Source organism: Saimiri boliviensis, chromosome 18, assembly GCF_048565385.1.
Source record: "Saimiri boliviensis isolate mSaiBol1 chromosome 18, mSaiBol1.pri, whole genome shotgun sequence".
NCBI lineage: Eukaryota > Metazoa > Chordata > Mammalia > Primates > Cebidae > Saimiri > Saimiri boliviensis.
The window spans coordinates 16785298-16809911 of record NC_133466.1 but is presented as its reverse complement, the minus strand read 5'-3'; the positions used below and the strand labels follow the sequence as shown (position 1 = coordinate 16809911).

Below are 24614 nucleotides of genomic sequence, written 5' to 3'. Positions count from 1 at the left end.
TTTGCTAGAACTGTACAAAAGGAAGTGTTTGTTTTTCCCTAGTGTTATTACGTTGGGAACATAGGAGCCATGAGCTTCTCATGGCCATTTTGTGAAATATTGCCTTTAAAAAGAGCCAATAAATGAGTGAAAATTAGGGTTAGAAAGTGAGACTGTGGATCCTGCCATGATAAAAATCAGCCCAAGACCAGGACTTCTTATTTATGTGATCCCATATATTCCTTTTATTTTTAAAAATTTATTTAACATTTGTGTCTAAGACTGGTGAAGCAAGACTTTTATCACTAAACCAGAGTACTAGCTGATGTGGTCACCACTAGCTCCAATAGAATTTTGTTTAATATTACAAGAGGCAAGGTCAAATTGGTTAATGATTATTTGAAGCCAATGATAGAGTATATTTTATTTTCTTACATTAAGTTTCATAAATGCTATTGGCAATATGAAATGTACTTTTAAATAAGTTGGAAGATTCTGCTCCTTTTATATTTGAAAATAAGCAGCATAATTTCCTATCTTTGGTTCATAATAGTTTCCTGTTTTCCAACCTGCCCTTGGTTTTCAAAACAGGCTTTTCTTTTCCTTCAGGTAATTACATGTGAAAGAATCCGTGAAGCAATGAAGATGACAACATTACTTGCTTGATAGTTATTCCTGCAGAAATCATGTTATGACTTCTTCATCATTTTTTCTTGAATTTTCACAAAAAAATAGCCTATGACATTTTACGTTCAGAAAAAAACACTCAAATTATTTTCAAATATTTTGAAATTGGTAAAATACAAAAAGACATTTGCAAAGCCAAGTGTGCTTAAATTTTTAACGTGTGTATTTTAGATAGAAACTTAATCCATATGTTTCTCAATCATTTACAGTTAGCTGATAATGTTTTGTAAGAGTTTAATATCAGTTGTTTTCAAAAGTGTGGTTAAATAATTTATTTTTAACTATAGAAAGTTGAAAGAAAAAGCGTTTTTATTTGCTTATTCTTTTCGCAAGATATAAGTGGCATATTGTTAGAAGACGAATCGGTGTTTACGGTTTTTAAAAATTCTTTAAAAAACTGCTAAACAGTTAAAGTAATCGCAATAACACTAAAAAATGAAGCAATCCAAAGAAGACAGAACAATCTAAACCAGAGAGGAGAAAATATGAGAAAAACATGCAATAAGAAGAAACAGCCAAGCGATCCAGCCCCTAAGGCAATTCTCCTAAACAACTGCATGCTGTACGACCTTGCATAGAAATTGGTTTTATATTTTCAGATGTGGAACGTGAAGACTTTCTACTCAGACAATAGAGAGTGAGTACAGTCAACTCTCGTACAACAGGAATTTGAACTACGCAGCTTCACTCACCTGCAGCCTTTCTTCCCTTCTGCCAGTCCCAAGACAGCAAACCCAACCCCTTTCTTTCCTCCCCTGACTCAGCCTACTCTACCTGAGGACAACAAAAATTAAGATCTTTATTCACTGAATGAATCGTAAATATATTTTCTCTTCCTTATGATTTAATTAACATTTTTGTCTAGCTTATTTATTGTAAGAATGCAGCATATTATACATGTAACATAAAAATCAGTGTTAATTGACTGTGTGTAAATAAGGCTTCCAGTCAACAGTAAGTCATTAGTAATTCAGTTTTTGTAGAGTCAAAAGTTACATGTGGTGTTTTTTACTACCTTGGTAGTTGGCAGCCATAACTAACACATTGTTTAAGGATAAACTGTACTTGAGTTCTGAATACCTGCTCAAAGAAACCACAGCAGGTCTGCAATCTGCCTCACTGCTCCTCTCCTTTCACTCCATCCTTTAACACATCTGAGCCCCACAGCTGGACCCAGCTGAGTTGGATCCCCAAGTAGTACAAATATAAGATGAAATCTCACTTTGTGTTCGAAACTATTGAACGCATGTCCTGTAAGCTCTATGCAACTTTATTTTCTAACATTTAGATGTGAAAATTCAGGAAATATGATTGTCAAATGATGCGTTCTATGAGAACCAGAGATAAACAGTAATTGAACCTAATATCTCATTTGATGAGTCAGTCTGTGCACCATTTGAAAAATATTTTCTTCATAATTTCTCTCAATTCTGAAATTATAAGATTATTACCACTAATACTTAGCAATTATCAACACTCCACATACCATGCTTTCTGCTTGGTGTTTTACATGTATGATTGCTAATCCTCCAAATAGCAGGAAAATTATATCTTTTTATCCACATTTTATAGAGAAGAAACTCCACAGGCTCACCCTTCCCAAAAGCAGCCGGCAATTATTACTTTAGGAATATGGTCTTCAGAAATACTTTCTACTCTCTCAATATTCCCATACTATTGGCTATAAGGAATGTATACAATTAATAGGGAAGTGTTTCTATTACAAAGGTGAGTATATGTATGTATAAGTATATACATGTGTCTATGTGTCTCCATGTAATGAACATTATGCACAGTACTTACCAAAGCCCTCATGATCTTGTAGCTATGCCACCTGAAACACAGGAAATCCAAGTCCTTTGTCAAACTGAAGGGTCACGTGAAATATTTTCAAGATATAGGCCTGATATTTGTTGATATCACTTCTCTCCACCTCCTATTGGCCAGACCCAGGTATATGCTGTGCTGAAATAAAGACATTGTCTTTTCAACAGTCCACTATTCTGGTCACCAAACTGTTTCATTCTTCCCATGTTTTGAACATACTTTCCATCTCCCCAAGGGAATCAGTTCTATTCTGTCCTCTCTCATCACTGCATGTGGCTGAAGACCAGGGTCATCAAGAATGTATAGCAGTTTCTCATGTACCTGGATATTGCCCCTGTTGGTCCAATGACCTATCAACTAAAGTGGCAAGTTGTCTGCCACCACATACCTGACATAAAAGGAGAATGCCCACAGTAAACATGCCCAATCCAAAGGAGAAAGAAGGCATACAGAACTCACTGGGTGGTGACATTCTGAAATCCTACTGAGTAGCTATTTTGAAAACACTTTAGAGCTCTGAGTGATTCTAGATTAGACCTTTGTCTCTTTCTCCGGGGGAAAAACCTCCCTTACACATGTCCATCTAGAGTCCAGGTTCTGGATGGGTACTCCTTGTCCATGAATCTGCCTGTTCACATCTGAAGTGGAAATTCCCTATAAGGTGACCATCTCACGATAACAGAAATCCAAGTCTTGCTTTAGAATGTTAAGCAGCCAGATCTCCTTGACGATTCTTTAGAAAAAACTCTCAAACTGTGTTTTTCCTCTTCTCTCATGCCACAGCAAACATAAAAAAAAGAAGACTTCTGCAACCAAATGTGAGGGAAAGGAGCTTTTCCCCACCAAGGAACTCCTCAGTGGATACCCACTGGGTGCCCTCCAGTTGACTCCAATGCTATCTATCTGTCAGATCTCACAGGTTGAGAACTCAGTCCCCGAACCTGCCCTTGACTGCAGACACCAGTCACAAGTCTGAGCCTCTATAACTTCTGACCAACCAGCTTCAAGTTGGGCCTTCCAAAGTCCCCTATTTGGGCTCAATTAATTTGCTAGGGTGGCTTACAGAACTTAAGAAAATACTTCTCTTTACTAGTCTATTATAGAGGAAATTACAAAGGATAGAGATGAAGAGATGCTTAGGGTGAGGTATGGCGGAGGGGGCTTGGAGTTTCCATGCTTCCCCTGGGCTTGCCACCCTCTAGGAACCTCCACATGTTCACGTATCTGGAGGCTCCCTGAATGCCATCCTTTTGGGGTTTTACAGAGGCTTCATACGTGGCCACGACTGACAACTGTGTAAAGATGTGACTGAACAAATAACACATAATCTAAACCCAGTGAAGCCTGTCTCTTCAGACTTTTCCTTTTTCCTTTTTCTTTTGTTTTTGTTTTTGTTTTTGTTTTTGAGATGGAGTCTCACTCTGTCACCCAGGCTGGAGTGCAATGGCACACTCTTGGCTCACTGCAACCTCCACTTCCTGGGTTCAAGCAATTCTCCTGTCTCACCCTCCCAAGTAGCTGGGATTACAGGCACCAGCACCATATCTGGCTAATTTTTTGTATTTTTAGTAGAGACAGAGTTTCACCATGTTCCCCAGGCTGGTCTCAAACTCCTGAGCTCAGGCAATCCACTCACCTCAGTCTCCCAAAGTGCTAGCTGGATAGCATTCTCTATTCTTTCTTTCCTGTGTCTGCAGTACGTCTCTGGAATGAGAATACTTTGAACTACATCTGATTAGAATCTTGCCTGTGGAAAAAGGACAGGAGAATTTCAGAGAAAGAGAGTTTCTGTTCCATGAGGTCTGCTCCTGAGGCCTAAAGCACCCTAGCATTATAATAGAAGAGTATAAAAGGGGCTATGGGAGTTATCAACCAGGAATCACAAAATCACAATGTACTTCTCTCAAAATCTTAGTAGGCTTCTTATCTATGTACTTCCTGTCAATTCCTAGTGCCAGAAACCATACCCATATTTTTTCATTTATTTAAATCTCAAGACTAATTATTTTCCTTGTTCCCTTCAACATGCGTCTGTCTCCAAAGAATGTTGTTTACCTTAAGATGAGCTGGTAAAATATGTAGAAAAGCAACATTCATAAATTATCTTTTCTCCCATTCCTTTATTCGACTGACAGTTATATTAAACACCAAAACTTCATTCCTTTTCCTCTGTGTGAGTTGGTCAAACGAATGAGCATTAAATGACTTTTTCATTCATAGTCTTTATAATCCTATCTCTTCCTGTTTCAAATGCAATGCCGCAAGGGAGTAAAAACTGTGTTCACTCCGTTTACTTTCTTGTAACCATTTGTGGAGTGAGATCAGTAATAACCACATACACTTGTGCTTTCCTTTTATCCTCCTCCATCCCTAGATTGATAGGCTTCCTCCCAAGTAACTGCAGATCCTAATATTTCTCATTATTCTCTTTCTGTAAATAACAGTGACCATCTTTCGGGTGCCCAGTGCCGGAGCCTTCACCACCTGCCCTGATCTCTTAAATATTGCCACATATTTTAGTTTTTGTTTTATAACTTCACAATTACAAATGTTGATATTCTGTACATGAGAAAGTGGACTAATCTTACATAGATCTAAAAGAACTTTGTTTCGTCTTGGATCACAATACCTTCAGTTTGTTTGTTCTGCCATGCCCCTAATGTGAGGTACTTGTTTACTTCTTCCAAGATGGCATCTAACCAACAGGAAGGAGGGAGAAAAAGACATAAGAAGAAGTTATCTTTTAAAGACATGACACTTCAGTTGCAGAGATTGTTTTTTGGTTTATAAGTCAGCAGCCAGAACTTAGTCATATAATCAAACCTGCATGCAAGAACGCTGATAGAGTCTTAAGCTGAGGAAACCTGTGTTTCGGTTAATACTTTGTGGATCTATCACTAACACACCAAACAGAAGGATGAATATTACATAAGCACATTTTTCTGAATTCATTAGATTTCACTGGAATAGGATAAACTGTACCAACATAACAAACACACTTCAACATCTCACTGGTTTAATCCAATAAAAGTGTATTTCTTATTTACATCCTAGTCCAATATGTGTACATGCATCTCTGAGCTTTCCTCAGTGCTATTCTCTAAGCAATGATTTAGACATCAGACTGTTTTCACCTTATAGCACATTTTTCTGTAAAATCATTAATACAGTGTTTCTAAAAGCATAGGCTTGGACCACGACCGTTCAGAATATTTTCCTTTTTTAGGGGTAAAGGAGGTATAATTTTATGGTTCTGGGTCAGAATAGTTTAGCAAACAGCAATTTAACATAATAGGACTTTATACTTATGCAAACTTTATCTCACCGCCCTCCTCCCAGAAAAAAAAAAAAAGCATGCTAAGTGCTGAGTTTTAATTTTAATAAGAAAAAATAAGCAGCCCAGCAGCCTTTGAAGGGCTTGAGAGACAAGTGTGATTATATCTACAAAGATATTTCATTAATTAAATGAAAAGAAATATATTATTCCTGAGCACCAATCTCCACGAAACAGAGCAGAATTAGAATAGGTGAGTTTCTTCCCTCTCCTAAGTAAATCTCTGTATTTTAAATAAAAGCAGTGCCCCATAATTCAAATAGGCAATTCAATTCAACTTTAATTCCTTAGAAGAAACTGAAGATTAAATTATATACTACAATGTTAGTATAGGTGAACTTTTTTAAGGAATAGTGGTATTGAAAGTGTCAATATTTGATTACCTTAGTTACACTGTTAAGCTTACAACCCTGCTACAAAAGGATCTCAGCTGGACAGTATGTTACAGTTTGTTGCATTGTGGTCATCAAATAAAAGCCTTCCTTGAGTTTCCACATGTTAGTGTGATAGCAGCTACTCTGATTTCAGGCATCTAAATATGGTCTGAAATTTTCAGCCCTTTTGCTTGTCTAGGGTATCTGCCACTTACAAAGAAGAAGGTGAAATTTTAAATTCATTTAAAGTCTTGGTGTCCATAATTTGGTTGTAAAATATGATTATTTTCTAAAAGTTGTAACACTACAACTTTTTAACATAAAGTTTAATTACTAATAGCTTTTTTCTACCTTCAAGAAAAATATCAAAAGCAGAAAGTCCACCAAAGACACAAGAAAGCACTGATGTGTTTTAAGACAGCCAAGTTCTACGATTTCTTGTTAAAGTTTTGTGAGGTGAAGTTGGCTTAACACAGATATTTTCCAGAGAGGGAGAACTGGCAGATATGATGCAAATTGGCATTGTGCTAATGAAAAAATGAACTGTTTCAGTTGGTTGAAAAGTAAACAATATGTGTTTGTGTGTTATTATCCACTAATGATCTGAGAGGTATAATTGGAAGCTACAAATGACTTTCATAACTTAAGGAGTAAATGATTTTTCTAAATCACATGTGTTACATTGTAGTATTCAGTCCATTGTAATATTCAATTGAGAGAGCCTTCTCCTACTTTAAAATGTGAACATTACATGAATGCATAATTTTAAAAGTGGAAAAGTCAATGCATGTTAAAAACTAAATATTAAACTTCACATGAATATAACATGATGTTTCTTTCCAAGTATCTTATGAAATAAAAATTTAAAAAGTTTACTCAGTGTGTTTTTTAGATACAAGTTAAAGCTTCCAGGTAGTACATCAACAGTGTGGAGTTCTTTACAGTAATTTGAATACGATTATGCACAACTGCTATCACAGCTTTGGAAGACATTATGTGAGAGAGCAGAAAAAAAAATATTTTCTAAAAGACAAAATGAATGTTAGAAAACTATTGAAGAGTTCAGGCACATTTTAAGTCGTCCTCAAAATACTAAGACATGTCTATTTGTGAACAGCAGCAAAACATATATAACCAATTTTCTTTTATTACAATTTTAGTGTCACATATACACCCCTTCCACAGAAAATCAATTGATATTTTAACTTACATTTATTCTTAGAATTAGCTATGCTTGATTATAGAAACATTATTTTGTTTTTGAAAAGCATCAATAATAAAGCCTTCTCTTTTCTCCACTGAGTTGATACTGGCTCTCTGAAGCATAAAAATTATTCTTAAATAACATTATTGTGATCTTGTGTGTTTAAATAAATTTCATAATAATGTGGCTTAAGAAACCATGATTTCCCTTTCTAGAAAACATAATTCTTCATAAAGGGTTAATAATTTAGCATTGCTTAACACACATTCTTGCTTTAAAGAGGAAAAAACTGAGTACACATTCACTGTTTTCACTGCATCTTATTTCAGTCTTTCAACAATGACAGAGAAAACATGATCATGGATTTAACTGGCCAGCACTACAAATCCACAGGATTCAAAATGTACCATAAGCGAGAAAGTCACAAGCCAGGAGGCTTAGCAAATCCAGTGGGTTCAACGACTCTTCAAATATTTTCAGAAAGCTTATCGCTTAAGCTCATAATGCTGATATGTAAAATAGAAGAGAAATTTTGGCCCTTCTTTCCAGATCTCATTCAAAAGTGTGAAGAGTAGTCTAGAAGTTACAACCGTTGGGACATTTCAAGTTCCTTTGTCTCAGTGTGAAGCAGAGCTAGAAGGATTAGCTAACCTTCATTTCAGAATTAATATTCCCAGAATACAAGTGTCCTAGATATGCTGATTATCTATGCTAAGAAGAAATGTAGGAAAAAGCAAAGTAGGTGGAAGAGTTATAAACACATTCTGATACCAGGAAATAAAGAAAATTTAAAAGGCACATATAAAGCATTAAGACTAAGGGTTGAAAGCAGCAGCCAAGTATCCCACTGTATTATCAATACACATGAAAATTGAAAATTTGCTACTATATATATATATGTGTGTGTGTGTGTGTGTGTGTGTGTGTGTATATATATATATATATATAACTAATTTAACATGTTTATTTCTTTTAACTCTAAACACTTTGTCAGTTTATGTGGGGAAAAATAGACATACCACAGCTTATCGTAGCACAGTTATTATTTCCACGAGTTTTGATTTCCCAAATATGTAAATTTAAACCTAGTTTTAAATCCAATTTATTGGTGATGGTCCACTTGTATTTCTCTAGCTTTTTTACTAAAGACATTGTGTTAATGTTTAAATCTCTTTTCTCATTTTAAAATGAAACTCAAACTTTCACATCTATGGTATTATTTCTGATAATATGTACACACAAAACCTTTATGATGCCAAAAATAATTGGACAATTTTATTTCTGAGAAGCTGCAGGACAGTAGCTTTAATAACAAAATTTTAAGCTTTAATTTACCAAGTGGTTTTAGTACCTATGAAAGATATGTAACTCCTGAAACTTGCATTTAAGATTCTAAGATTGACTTCTTTCCTCTAAAATTCAGGGCTATCAGTGTTGCTGTATTAATGGTGTAATAAGAAAGAAAAAGTGTCACTGAATACAGTAACAGCCAAACCAGCTCAACTAGGAATGCAGAAAATGGGATCTGCCTTTAGCTTGATTGTGGTAAACATTTTATTCAAGATCAAAATTTTCAAATTTCTAATCGGTCAAATAAAAAATAAATTGATCCTCACTGGCTTTGTGGAGAATATAAATAAAAAAGGAAAAAGATAACACTAATGTGAATCAAATAATTCACATTCCACTCATCTATTGCCAAATTTCAATTAATGACTATTGTTGAAATTTAATTTATGAACAAATGTTTATATATCTTCTTATGAATGTTAAAATTTTTTTACATAGAACATTGTATCCTTTTAAAATTTATCTCTAGAGTAAAATATTTACAATAGAAAATTCATTGTATATTGTGTACTTTTTTTTGAAGGCTATAGTGCAAGGTACATTTCTAAATGAATTTGGTGCCTGCAAAAACTGTACCCATATAGAGAAATCTCCATTTTCAGAGAATATTTGGTTAAAAAATGAAAAGGCAAACAGGATAAACACAATTATATGAATAATTCTAATGGATAAGATAATAATGGCTATCTAAGGAATATAATTCACCTAAGGGTTGGTAGTACCTGTGCGATCATGATGTATCGGGATACATTACCAAAGGAATCACAAGATTTTCTTTTTCATTTTTTCCTTTTCTCCTTTCCTTCCTTCCTTTTCTTCCTTCCCTCCCTCCCTCCCTTCCTTCTTTTATTTTTCCTTCCTTTCTTCTTTCTTTTCTTTTTCTTTCTTCCTTTCTCTCTTTTTTTTTTTTTTTTTTTGTTTCTTTTGACAGGGTCTCTATCATACAGGCTAAAGTGGTGCAATCCTACTTCCCTGCAACCTCAAACTCTTGGACTCAAAGGATTCTCCCATCCCAACCTCTGAAGTAACTTCTCTTATTGCCCTTTCTTGATCTGCTTTGTGAATGATTTTCTCTCTGAGTGTCATTCAGACATTGGACTTCTTATCTCCTCTGCTGAGTCCCATTTTATGTCTTCTGACTAGTATTTAAATCCAACTAGTCTGCCCCCTACTAGGTAACGTCACTTGCTGAAAATAAATTAATAAATAAACTGACAAAAACGAACAGGTTATAGAAAAAAATGATAAGAGTGAGTGAAACTTCTTACAATAAACTGATAAAGAAATGACTCTTGGAGAGGGACCACTTAAGCAAGGGGGACCAATATCATATTACTAATATGGCTCACATCAATAGGAAAATTAGAAGCAACATAAACAACGCAGGCAAAATCCCCAGAGTAAGAGTGTATATGGTGCATCTGAGCCAAAAATAATTGAAAAAACTAAAATAAAACAAAAAGAGAGCAAAGGAAGAGTGCCATAAGAAGCTGAGAAGGCATACAGAAGACAAGATCATGAAAATCTTGAAATGAGGGACATTTCTTTATACTCCAATAGCACCAGAAAGACGTTTAAGGGGCTGAATAAAGTGTAGCAAATATATTCATATATTAACCCAATTATTTATTCCAAAGAAATTTGCTTCATGCCTATGTGCCCAGCACTGAGTAAGTGCTGGGGCTGTGATAAAAATAAAAATACAAAATAAACACCTTTTTTTTTCTCATGAAAATTACAGTTTAGTGAGAACTGGAATATTAAACCAATATATGTATGTAAATCCAAACTGATATTTTCTCTGAAGGCAAGAAATATTATTTCAAAATGGTCATAATATAGAATCTGACACAGATTAAGAAGTTGGGAAATGCATCGTAGAGGAAAGAACCATGAGGCTGAGATGTGGAGGATGTGAGGAGATACATGCGCTGTGACCACTTTCGTACAGGGAGCATAGCACAAGAAAGATGTTAAAAGAAGGTCAATGAGGCCCAATTGCAGAATATAGGGGTTATTGTAATGTGGGACAAGGCTGCAGAAATACAAAAAAAATCATAATATGCCATATAAGTCAGGTAAGAATTTGATTTATAGCCTCAGAGTAATGGGAAGCCATTGAAAGATTTTAAGCTGTGAGTGAGATAATTGAATGGGAAAATGTGATGGCATGTGCAGAAGAGATTGGAACCTTGTTCAAAATGATAGCAGTGAATATGAACGAAGTGGACAAATTCTACCCATGTTTTGGATAATATTTGCCACTTTTATTTTTAATCATTCTCTGTTGGTCCATTCTTGCATTGCAATAAAGAAATACCTGAAACTGGGTAATTTATAAAGAAAAGAGGTTTCATTGGCTTACCGTTCTGCAGGCTGCACAGGAAGCATGCAAGACACTGGCATCTGCTGGCTTCTGGAGAGGCCTCAGGGAGCTTTCATTCATGTCAGAAGGCTAAGCAGGAGCAGGCCAGTCACCAGACAAGAGTGAGAGCAAGAGAGAGCGCGGGGAGGTGTACACACTTTTAAACAACCAGATCCCAGGAGAACTCACTCACTGTTGCAAAGACAGCACCAAGCCATGGGGGAATCTGCCCCCATTACCCAAACGCCTCCCACCAAGGACTACATTTCAACATGAGATTTGGGCAGGACAAATATCCAAACTACTAGAACACTCCACTTCTGAGACATTTTTATTAGCTCTCCTCTATGAAAATTTTAATACAAAGGTATAAAGTGTATTTGATTAAGCAGTAAGTGTATGACTGTCCTTTGTACATTAAAACAATTTTTTAAAATCCACCTCCCAAAAAGTACCAATTGTAATCCTCTTAGGGCAGTATATAATTCATGGAGAATACATGCTTTAGGAGTGATAATTCAACAAGTCCTGGCAGTGGTTTGCGCATAGAAAGAAAAAAGAAAAGATTTTCAAACTTCCTAGCTTTCATAATTTAACGGTCTGATTTTTTTGAGAAAAGGAACGCTAGAACGGACTAGGTTTAAAGGAGGGCAGGTAAGATAATTTTTGTTTCAGCACATAAAGTCTGAATTGTTTTTGAGAACTCCAAATAAAACTGTTGGTGGGAGACGTTTCCCTCTTGTTGTCTGGCACAAGCAGGGAGTGCAACTGAAGTGAAGATGCCTTTGCAAATCATTGCATTTCTGAAGGCAGCATCTTCCCACTTACAAACTCTGGTAAGACCTGAGCAACCCTGCTGATACCAGTGGAATTGGATATGAAATGGAGCAAGAATGAAAGAGAGTATTTTGACTGGCAGACTCTGGTCACAGAGTCTGAATCAGGAAGAGAAACTCCTTGTGTATCCAGAAAGACTTAGGAGTAGGGCCAGGTTTTGTGTTTTCTTTTGTTTTTTAACTCTCTTGGCTAAATCCAGGAGTTGATGGAAAGAATAGATTAAATGCTAAAATCTTTCTAATGTCTTATTCTGGTAGTAAAGCAGTAAAGAGGCTATAAAGAATTATATTAATGGTGTGGAAACAGTTGAAAAATAAAATATCTCGGAGGGAGTTTTTTTTTTCCCCTTCAATTTTCATCTACAATAGAGAACAAATTTAATTTGATTTTTTGGAATAGAATAGAAGAAGTTATCACTCAAACATTTAAAAGTGTGGTTAAATCTAAAAAATGAAACAGGAAAAAGAATCAAGCAAGCAAAGATTATATAAGACAAAAAGAAAACTATTTTACTATGTTGTAATAAACATAGTAAAATAAATGATAAACACAAAAAAGATAAAAGAACTAAAATAATTTCACTGACAATACAAAATGAGAACATGCCGAATTCTCTAAAACTAAAAACAGCGACTTTCAAATTGTAACTTTAAAAAATACTGGCGTATTTTCTATGGTTCAGTATGTATCTGTGTTTCCTAACCATCCATTAGGCTATTTTACAATTCTTGTACAATGGTAATGCAACTAAATATTTTAAGAAAACGTGTGACTGCTTTATAATCAATAAAAACAATAATATCTTAGGTTGTCTTCTGGGTACTTTATAGCTATTAGTTATTGGAAATAAGGCCCCAAATGTTCACCTAAAGTAGAAAGGATGTATAGGATTGTTGTTGAATGTTTTATGACCACTGGTACATGCAACAGGGTCAATATCACAGATATAATATTAAGTGAATAAAATCACAACAGGAGAGGAGTCTGTAATCAATGCACATACATATATACATACATATTAAAAAACAGACAAAGTGATTCATAGTCTTGGAAGCTAAGAAAGTGAATATTTGGATGAATATTCACTTGACAGGGAGGGGCACGGAGAGTTTTTTTTTTTTTTTTTTTAAACAGCTTATCCCTGTAATTTTCTTACACAGCAAGACACAGAATTTTACCAGCTGTTGGAGATTACACATAATGCTACTATGTCTATCTTTTGGTAAATGCATGTGTTTATTTACTACCGTTCAGACATAATTTTTAAAAGTTATAAACATCACTCTCATACAAGTAAAAAATGAGCATGTCAATGATTTAATAACTAACTGATTAATGAGAGAACCAGAAATGTCAAATACAGGCTCGAAGAGCATTTTAAGAACAGAAGTTTAAAAACTAAGGAGAATCACCAGATAAGCAATAACTTATCTGCTGTTGGTGAATAAGAAAATATTTGACAGTGAAAAGTTTCATCAGAATTTTAAAGCCTGCTTTTTCTCTGCGAGTTCTTCCTTCTACATAGGAAACTAAGAGTGTATTGAATCAGTGTAAAAGCTCCAAGAGACTATTGGACTCCAAATGAAATATTATATGTTGATTTTATTTGGTGATAAAAGCATAGGGAAAAATAAGCAATACAGGTATCAGAATATATCTATTGATTACCACTTTTATAAATTAGGTACTTCCAGTGTGTAGCCATAAAATTCACATAGGAAGTATCTTCCAGCAATCTAGTCCCCTTTTTATTTTTATTTGATATGTTATTTTATTTTTAGCAACCCAAGACCATTTTTTCCAGCATTATTCAGGTATAATTGACAAATAAAAATTGCACATATTTGAGGTGCATAACATGATGTTTTGATACATGCATGCATTGTGAAATTATTGCCACAGTGAGCTGATTAATATGTTTATCATCTTACACAGCTGCCATTGTGTGAAGGGTGGTTGGGGCAGTGAGGACACTTAAGATCTACTCTCTTAGCAAGTCCAAAGTATATAATACATTATTATTAACTATAGTCACCATGAAGGTTTGTACCTTTTGGCCAACATCTCCCCAAAATATAGTTATTTTTCACATTCAACCTTTATATTAGAGTTAAAATAGATTTTATAAACCACTATTGAAGTAATAGAGTGTTCTGAACTTAGAATCAGAGTAATCTGAATTTGAATATATACTTCCTTTAGTGGTGGGTTTCTTACTTTCATATGTTTTCATGTTACTAATTAGTACCCTTTTGCTTTACTCTGAAGGTTTTTGTATATATCCCTCTTTTACAATCCAGTTTAAATGGTAGCTAAGTCAGAATAATCACTAGATACAATAATATAATTCCTTCTTCAAATTCTCATATAAGAATTTATGGTTTACCCAACCTTTTAAAGAAAAGTATTTAAAGAAAGTGGGCTAGTCTTTGACACTGATTTGGGTGATAAGAATATTTATGGCTGCTCCAAAACTCTATTATGGGATTCTCATGCTTCCAGAAAAGGCCAGGCCCTTACCAGCCTCCATGATAGTCATCCATTACAGGGCTACATAGAAAATTTATACCTACCACGTTGAGGAAAAGGGGGCTTAACTTTTTCCAGATTACCTTTCTGATAGGGTTTTGTTATGGAAGACAACAAAAATTACCAAATTAACTTGTTTCTCTTTTCAGCAATGGAAACAGCATTGATCATTATTTTATTTTTTTAATTCTTACTATTTTTATCAGTTTTAACCTGTATATGTGATGTGATATACTGTTACATTTATATAACAGTGATGTGATATACTGTTACATTGTTATAACAATGTACTAATATGTGTGATGTGATATACTGTTTTATTGATATATTTTTATTTATTTCAAATGAGACATCTGTTTATAGGGCAAAAAACCTATAGTGTTTGGGAACATTCATATTTAGGTACTCAAGATGTGGGATATAGTTAATATTTTTGTATGAATCATTGATTAAGAGTTTGAAATGAGTGTGTATTAACTTTGTAACTAAATTATTTTAAAAGCTGGTAAACAAGCATTTAAAATGCTTTACAAAAAAGAACGTAAAGTTACTAGTTACTTGATAAGTTCCTAGATAAGTGACTTCATAAGTTATTTGATGTGTGATGTGATATACTGTTAACAGTATAGTATATCACCTCACACACCAAGTAACTTATTCTGCACGTAGCAGTACAGACACCTCTTCAAGATTCAGATTGCATTTACTTTATATGTCAAAAGTGATATACCATTAACAGTACATCACATCACACATTAAATAACTTATCAAGTAACATCTGTGATATTCTGTTATAATGGTATAACAGTATATCACATCACACATACAGACGAATCTTAAATTACATGATTCTGATTGCATCACTTAAGAAGACTCATTACTTTAGAAAAATTGCTAACAACATAATTGCCTATAAAATATATACCCTACCAAGGACATGAAGAAAGTATTAGTCAAATATCAACACCACCTAGCAACTACATTCTACAATTTGGCTTAAACATGACTGTCTTACTTTCTTTTAAAAATCTCATACATTGTTATTAGTATAGTCACTATGTTGTACAATATATATCTTGAGCTTATTTCCTCTTTCTAACTGAAATTTTGTACTCCTTGACCAACATCTCCCCAAACCCCTTCACCCCTCCCAACTCCTGGTAACTAACATTATAAATTTTTATGAGTTCACTTTTTTCGGATTCCATGTATAAGTGAGATCATGCAGCATTTGTCTTTCTGTGCCTAGTATATTTCATTTAACGTAACATATCCAAGTTCTTCCATGTTATCACAAATGACAGGGCTTTATTCTTTCTTAAGGATAGATAGTAGTTTATTGTGTATATGTACCATATGTTATTTATTTACTCATTTGTTTATGAACACTTAGTTTGATTCTATTTTATGGCTATTGTGAAAAAAAAAAAAAGCTGCAGGAAGTTTTATTCTGCACCTAGCAGTACAGACACCTCTTTAAGATTCAGCTTGTGTTTATTTTATATATACGTATATATGTACCTAGTAAGAGATTGATTCACCATTATTTTTAATTTTATAAATGGTACCTATATTGGATGCCTTTTCTGGTCCAACTATATTCTACAAAAACAGACAAAAAAATTGAAAACCAAAAATGCCATTTGAGTAGTCTGTATAACTGAATATATATATATATATATATATATATATATATATATATATATGTATGTAATATATATAGCATTTGAGCATATATATACACACACATATATATTTATTTTCAAGTGAGTTGTATTTATTCATTGTACAACTCCTAAATAAGGACTGATTTTGAGTTGGTCTCACTTCAGTAAAAGAAGTCATATATATATATATATATATATATATATATATATATATATGACATATATATATAACTGAATATATGTCATATATATATTCAGTTATACAGACTACTCAAATAGCATTTGAGCATATATATATATGCTCATATATATATATATATATACTCACACACACACACACACAAACACATATTTATTTTAAAATGGGTTGTATTTATTCATTGCACAACTCCTAAATAAGGAAGGATTTTGAGTTGGTCTCACTTTAATAAAAGACTCACTTATCTGGATGTTTATCTAAAATGTGGCCAAGTGTCCGAAGAGTTGGACAAGATAATAACTGCAGGAACACACATTTATTGTTGAATATAGATCGTTGCCATCTGATTGTAATAATGAATAGAAATCAGATCTTTTGCTCCCATGTACTCTGCTCAGTAGTAATCACAGTGGTTCGCATGTGTACAATGATGAACAGTGCTGTAGTTGTTGGCATTATTCTGACTTGGATATTGCTGTGTACTGACTGCCACATTGTATAAGAGGACTAGCTTCTATGTATAGTGTGTAGCATAATGTTTGAGCCTGAGCTGATTCTAAAAAGCACCAATATGTTTCTAACATTCAAGAAATCTTTAGTTTTTTTTTTGGAGTATGTGAGACATATGAGAAAATAAATAAATTTACCTTCTTAGAAAAATAAGCACCTCCTATATAAACAAACACAGACCTTTAGAGCAGTATAAATTGTGAAAATCATTTTAATTTCAGCAAACACACAGAAAGGATTAACTTATTGTCAGATTTGTTAGTTGCTACTGTGCATGTCTTTTCTCTTTTAATCTACACCAAGAACCCCAGGCTGAAATGCTCATTATTATACAATATTTGGGAGTTTTTATTTTTGATCAAACCACCTTGAATTACACTGGGAAACTAATTTTACAGAAATTTTAAATAAAAAGATTCATGTAAAGCTTAAAAAAAAAAAGCAAGAAGTATTTAGAAGGCACAAAAAGCACAAACTGTATACAAAGAAAACAAAAATAATAACATTAGCCTTAATCAAAATTAAAGATTTCTTCTCTTTGCAACATGCTGTTAAAAATGAAAAGACAATCCACAGACCGGGATAAACAATATTCAATACATCTCAAATATATTTGACAATGCACTTGTATCTATAATGCATAAAGAGCCCTTATAATTCAGTAAGAAGACAAATCAAGATTTTTTTAGTGAACAAAGGATTGTAGAAGACAGTTCACAAAGATAATGAATAAGAAACAAACAATCCCCTGAAAATAAGTTCAACAATATTATCCTTCTGACAAATGAAAATAACCCAAATGAGAGAATACCACAAACCTATTAAGATAAAGTTAAAAAGATTGACAATACCACTTGTAAGTAAGGCTGTAAACAACTAGATTTCTTATACATTGCTAGTGAGAATGTGAAATACATGTGAGTAAGGATGGATACAACTTGGTTTCTCATACACTGCTAATAAGAATGTAAAATGGTATAACCACTCACTGGTTTGGATCTGTGTCCCCACTCAAATCTCAAGGGAGAGACCTGGTGAGGAGTGATTGGATCATGAAGACAGCTTCCCCCATGCTGTTCTCATGGTAGTGATTGAGTTACCATGAGATCTGATGGTTTATAACAAGTTCTTCCCCCTTCACTCATTCTCTGTCCTGCCGCCATATAAGACATGCCTGCAACTTCTTCCCCCATGATTTTAAGTTTCCTGAGGCCTCCCTAGCCATGCAGAACTGTGAGTCCATTAACCCTCTTTTCTTTATAAATTACCCAGTCCCTGGCAGCTCTTTATAGCAGTGTAAAAACAGACTAATACAGAGAAATTTGTACCAGGAGTGGGGAACCACTATAAAGATACTTGAAAATGTGCAAGCAACTTTGGAACTGGGTAACAGGCAGAGGTTGGAACAGTTTGAGGAAACTCACTAGGAACTGGAGCAAAGGTTGTTTTTGCTATGCTTTAGCAAAAACACTTGCAATATTTTGCTCCTGTCCTAGAGATCTGTGGAACTTCGAAATGGAGAAAAATGATCTGAAATTGGAACTTATATTTAAAAGGGAAGTAAAGCATAAAAGTTTAAAAAATTTGCAGCCTGACCATGTGGTGGAAAAGAAAAAGCCATTTTCTGTGGAGAAAGTCAAGCTGGCTGGAGAAATTTGCATAAGTAATGAGGAGCTGAATGTTAATAGCCCAGACAACAGGGAAAATGTCTCCAGGGCATGTAAGAGATCTTCACAGCAGCCCCTCACATCACAGGCCTGGAGATCAAAGAGGGAAAACTGTTTTTGTGGGCCAGTCCCAGGGCCTACTACTTTGTGCAGTCTCCCAACTTGGTGTCCTGTGTCCCAGCCACTCCAGATCTAGTCATGGCTAAAAGGGGACAAGGTTCAGCTTTAGCCATGGCTTTAGAAGGTTCTATACCTAAGGCTTGGTGGTTTTCATGTGGTGTTGGGCCTGCAGGTGCACAGAACTCAAGAACTGAAGTTGGGAAACCTCCACTTAGATTTCAGAGAATGTATGGAACTGCCTCTATGTCCAGGCAGAAGTCTGCTGCAGGGGCAGAGCCCTAATGGAGAACTTCTGCTAGGGCAGTGCAAAAGTGAAATGTGAGATTAGAACCCACAAACAGAGGCCCCACGGGGGCATTCCTAATGGATCTGTGAGAAAAGGCCCATCATCCTCCAGACCCCAGAATGGTAGATCCACTAACAACTTGCACCATGTGCCTGGAAAAGCTGCAGACATTAATGTTAGCCATGAAAGCAGCTGCAGGAGTGTACCTTGTAAATCCCCCAGGGCAGAACTGCCCAAGGAAGTGGGAGCCCACTCCTTGCATCAGCATACTCTGGAGGTGAAGCATGGAGTCAAAGTACATTATTTCAAGCTTTAAGATTTAATGACAACCCCACAGGATTTCTGACTTGCATGAAGCCTGTAGCCCTTTGTTTTGGCCAATTTCTCCCATTTGGAATGAGAACATTTATCCAATGCCTATACTCTTTTGGAAATAACTAACTTGTTTTGTATTTGTATTTTGGAAGTAACTAACTATTTTCTTATTTTTCAGGCTTATAGGCAAAAGGAACTTGACTTGTCTCAGAAAAGGCTTTGGACTTGGACTTTTAAGTTAATGCTGAAATGAGTTAAGACTTTCATGAGGCCTCCCCAGCTAGGCAGAACTGTCGTTCGATTAAACCTCTTTTCCCTGTAAATTACCCAGTCTCAGAAGTTCTTTACAGCAGTGTGAAAACGGACAAATACAACCACTTTGGAGAAAGAGTTTTATAGATTTTTACAAAGTTAACTATGCAGATATATGAAACACCTAACTCAATTTGAGCTAATAAAACACTTCTAGTAGGTATACATAAGAATTAGGTGGGAGAGGGGGTTAAAGAATGGTTGATTCGTGAATACAAATATACAGTTTGATAGAATAAATAAGACAGTGTTTGACAGATCAGCGACTATCACTTACAATTATTTTATATATCAAAGTTTCTCATAGAGAATAATGCAAATGTGCCTAAAGAAAAGACATATTGAAGGCAATGGATGTAACCCAATCATACTGATTTGATGTTTGTCAAAGGTAGTAAGTTTACGTAAGTTAATTTATTACATGTATCCTGAAATTATGTACATCTATTCTTAATAAAAAAATAAAAATTCAAAAAATAGTTGCAAGAAGCTCAGTCAGCTGGAAGCATGGCTTTGTTTTGTAATGAGGATGCAATAACAAAATAAGGATAATGAGATAAATTGAGAACTTTGGGACAGATCAATAGAAGAGAACCACGATTTTGTTCAAAAGCTATTATATGTATTTTTAGATACATTCTTAGAGTATACTTTTTTACAAAGACCACTGGGATTTATTTTATATATTGGAATAAACAAAAGTAGTTCTGTTCGCAAATGTATAATTTGTTTAGGATGCGTTTTAGGTTGCATAACTCTTTGGCATGAGTTTGCTCTTATGTAAAATAGGTATTTTAACATAATTCTTATAGAGTAATTCTGAAGGTAAAATAACATAGTGGATATGTAAGTGGCTTGAAAATTATAAAATGTTGATTAAATTAAATGCAAACTATTGTATTAAAACAACTATTAATTTCATCAATTTCATTTATATTATATATATTTCCTTTATATTATTATGAATATTAAAATGTTTACAATAATTGAACTGTGGTCATTTACCATTATAATTATTAATAATTATAGATGACAGACATCACAATGAATAAAAAGCTCAATCCATGGAAATAAAAAAGGAATAGATATTACTTATATAATTTTCAAAATGTTTGCTTTGGCTTTATTCCAGTCATCCTGGAAAATAATTCTGTGTAGGGTAAAGTCACAAAACTTATGGAAAATCTGCTTTTTTAAAGTGCTTCAGGATTCTTTTTCTTTAAGCTCTTTAAACCTTAACACTTATTTTATAAATACTCCCTTGGTCACAAGAGGTAATAATTACTGCAATAATAGTTTTAAGTTCTGTAATACATACCATATGAGAAAACAGGATGTGTCAAAAACAAAACCTTCTCAAGAGGTGAATGCTAGATCATGCTTTTGAAATCATGCTTCAATATTTATTCATATGCTTTAGAGAAAAAATTTGGCACATTTATTAAAATCACTGGGATAGAGTCACCTAATTTCAGATATGCTGAACTAAGCATTGTAGTTTTCCAATTATATCAAATTATAATTAGTAAAAGTAACAACGCTTTAAAGTTTGGGCAAAATCCAAAGACTCACAATGTTGGAATAACACAACTGGAGATTAAACATGAAAATGCTCCTCAAATTCTAACAACTGAATTATGAATTACATGTTCAGATTTTACTCAAATGGAAACTCTTCAGCTGCTTTCAGATACTGATTTTAGTAAATAAAGTGTCAAACTAAAGAGTTTTGAAAGACCTGGCACACAGTTACCATCTTACTATAGACCCAGCTGACTCAGACATTAATTTTTAGGTAATAAATATATGTAGCATAAAATCCTTCTCTACCACCTAACGCATTATGTCCTGTAACTAAATGTCCATTTATTATTGTACAACTATGCACTCCAAAGAAAGGACCGGTGTTCTATTCATCTTTGTATCTCTATTTCCAGAAAACGTTTAATAACTGCCATAATCCCAAGTGCAAATAATGTAAATCGAGAGCCATTTCTAAGCTTGAAGGTTTGGTGTTGAACACTGTACATATATTACCTAATTGTATATTTGCATAAATACTATGATATATTTAATGATTTTTCTAATTATTTATAATGACAGGTAAGCATCGATATTATATATTCACTTCAGATTAAACTTTAATAATAGATTTAACATCTATATTTTAAAATTCAATATAATTAGTACTGTGGAAAAATAGTTGCATTTTAACAGGTAAAATTAAAAGTAATAGCAAAAGACACAATTACTTTTACACCAATCTAATAAATGATTCTGAGAAAATTAACTAAATATTTCAGAAAGTAGACAAAAGACATGAGAAAGATCAAATTCTAAATGATAATACAAAAGGCAAAGGAAAGCAATCAATTCCAAGAAATGTGGCTGAGTGTGGTGGCTCATGCCAATAATCTGAGCACTTTCAGAGGCTGAGGTGGGACGATCACTTGCCAGGAGTCTGAGACCAGCCTGGGCAATCTAGTCAAACCCTTTCTTTACAAAAATAAAAATAAAAATAAAAATTAGCCAAGTGTAGTGATGTGTACCTGTAGTCCCAGCTACACAGGAGGCTGAAGCAAGTGGATTGACTGGGGCTGCAGTGAGCTGATTGTGCCACTGCACTCCAGCCTGGGCAACAAAGTGAGGTTCTTTCTAAAATAAAGTTAAATTAAAATCTATAAAATAAAATAAAATCATAAATTACTACTGCAAGAAAAACTATCAGACCTGTATTTGTGTTGTTATATTAATAAGAATAAACTTCTTGTATTTGTTTTCAGTTGCTCCTATAACAAATAATGATAAAACTACAGTGAGTTAAGAAAACAAATCAACAAAAAACTCACATTATTATCCAACAATTTTGAAGGAGACCAAAGCACAAATAGTTCCCACAGAGCTAAAATCAAGATGATGGCCCATCTGCATTCTCTCTGAAGACTGTAGAGGACAAGATGTTCCTTAATTTTTCCAGCTTCTAGAAGCTGCCCGCATCTTAATTCATGATCAGATTCCTCTAACCTCAGTTTCTATCACCACATATCCTTCTTGACTTTGTCCTAGGGGGACCCTTGTGATTACACTGGGGCTACTGAGATATGCCAGGATAATCTTGCCATCTCAAGATTCCTAACTTGATCACATCTGCAAATTCCTGTTACCATAACATAGTCACAGATTTCTGGGAGTAGGATGTGGACATCCTTGGCAAGGAGGAGAAATTATTCTGCCTACCAAATATTTATGTAACCATTAAGATTTGGGGTTCTATTTACTGCTACAGCATAGCCCACCTATTGTGATTAACAAACTAATCAAGTTTTATCCACCAAAATGTCAAAATGAAAACCTTTGTAGATACAGAATGGCTCAAATAGGCTACAATTATTCCCCCTCTTAAAAACATATAGCTAAAAACATATCATTTTATTTGAGAAATAAAGAAAAAATTCCAACTCAGTACTATAGCCATGGTTTAAATGAACTTACCAGTCATGGACCTCAGATTTAAGAATTTGCATGCAATAACTCAGCCAGTTAATTTACTGCTTTTCTTTCAGTCCCCAAACCAGGAGTATACTTGCTAGAATACATTCCTCTGTTCATAATTTATCCTGACTTCCTTGTTTTAACAAGTATGAAAAAAAAAAAAAAACAGCTGGTGTGTTCTAGATTCAGAATTGCTAACTCTAATTTGGCCTTTCAAATGGTTGACAAAACATTCTTCTTGAATAATTTCTAGAATTTAAATTATCATTCTTTCTCCTCTCAGTGTTTCATGAGGTAACATGACTATCTACTTTGTCGATGAACCTAGAGGTTATATTCAGCATGTTCAAATCCTATGGTAAATCTCCTGTTTCACTGAGTTATGATCATTGTCAAAATACTAAAACCTGTGGCAGCTATCATATGCTCTTTTATTATTTCTTTCCACATATTTGCTTCCATTACCATATTAGTCAGAGCATGTTAACTACTCTAGCAAACAACTCCAATTCTTATTGGCTTCAGACAATTTAGCTTTACTGCTAGTTCATGTCATGGTCTGAAGCAGACTGGCACTATGGTAGTATGCACCAGTGTGCTCAGCCAGCCAATAATAAGTACCAAAGACTGTGGGGCTTAAGCAATAGGACATTATTTTCTACAGTTCTGGGGGGTTAGAAATTCAAGACCAGAATTCTAGTCAATTTGATTTCTAATGAGGGTTCTCTACATGGCTTATAGACAGCTGCCTTCTCACTACTTGATGTGTCCTCAATGGTGGAGAGAAAGAGAGAGAGATCTCTTTTTTCCTTATCTTTTGTAACTCTAATTATTACTTTTTGTGGTTATATAGTAGGTGTATAAATTTACATTTTACATGAGATGTTTCAATACAAGCCTGCAAAGTGAAATAAGCACATTATGAAGAATGGGATATCCATTCCCTCAAGCATTTATTTTTTGAGTTATAAAAAATCCAGTTACAATCTTTATTTTAAAATATATAATTAAGTTATTATTGGCTATAATCAGCCTATTGTGATATCAAATAGGTCTTATTCATTCTTTCTGTTTTTTGTACCCATTAACCATCCTCACCTCCCCTTAAATCTCTCACTACCTTTCCCAGCCTCTGGTAACCGTCCTTCTACTCTCTGTGTTCATGAGTTCAATTGTTTTGACTTTTAGATTCCACAAGTAAGCAAGACCATGTGATTTTTATCTTTCTGTACCTGGCTTATTTTACTAAACAGAATGATCTTCAGTTCCGCCCACGTTGTTGCAAATGAAAAGGATCTCATTCTTTTTTGATGGCTGAATAGTGCTCCATTGTGTAGAAGTACCATATTTTCTTTATTTATTCATCCATTGATAGACACTTAGGGCCGGGCACGGTGGCTCAAGCCTGTAATCCCAGCACTTTGGGAGGCCGAGGCGGGTGGATCACGAGGTCAAGAGATCGAGGCCATCCCGGTCAACATGGTGAAACCCTGTCTCTACTAAAAATACAAAAAATTAGCTGGGCATGGTGGCACATGCTTGTAATCCCAGCTACTCGAG

The 24614-nt window shown here is 34.4% G+C and overlaps 1 long non-coding RNA gene across 2 annotated transcripts in view; it reads right to left on the bottom strand.

Moving 5' to 3' along the window:
* Positions 1 to 1509: 1509 nt before the first annotated feature.
* LOC141582042 (uncharacterized) overlaps positions 1510 to 24614 on the bottom strand; it is a 628742-nt gene continuing 605637 nt past the window's right edge. For both annotated transcript variants that reach the window (XR_012514892.1, XR_012514893.1), the window contains 3 exons: positions 5123 to 5188; positions 4130 to 4240; positions 1510 to 2631 (listed from right to left, as the gene is read on the bottom strand). This is a non-coding gene — a long non-coding RNA (uncharacterized LOC141582042). The remainder of the gene's footprint in view (positions 2632 to 4129; positions 4241 to 5122; positions 5189 to 24614) is intronic.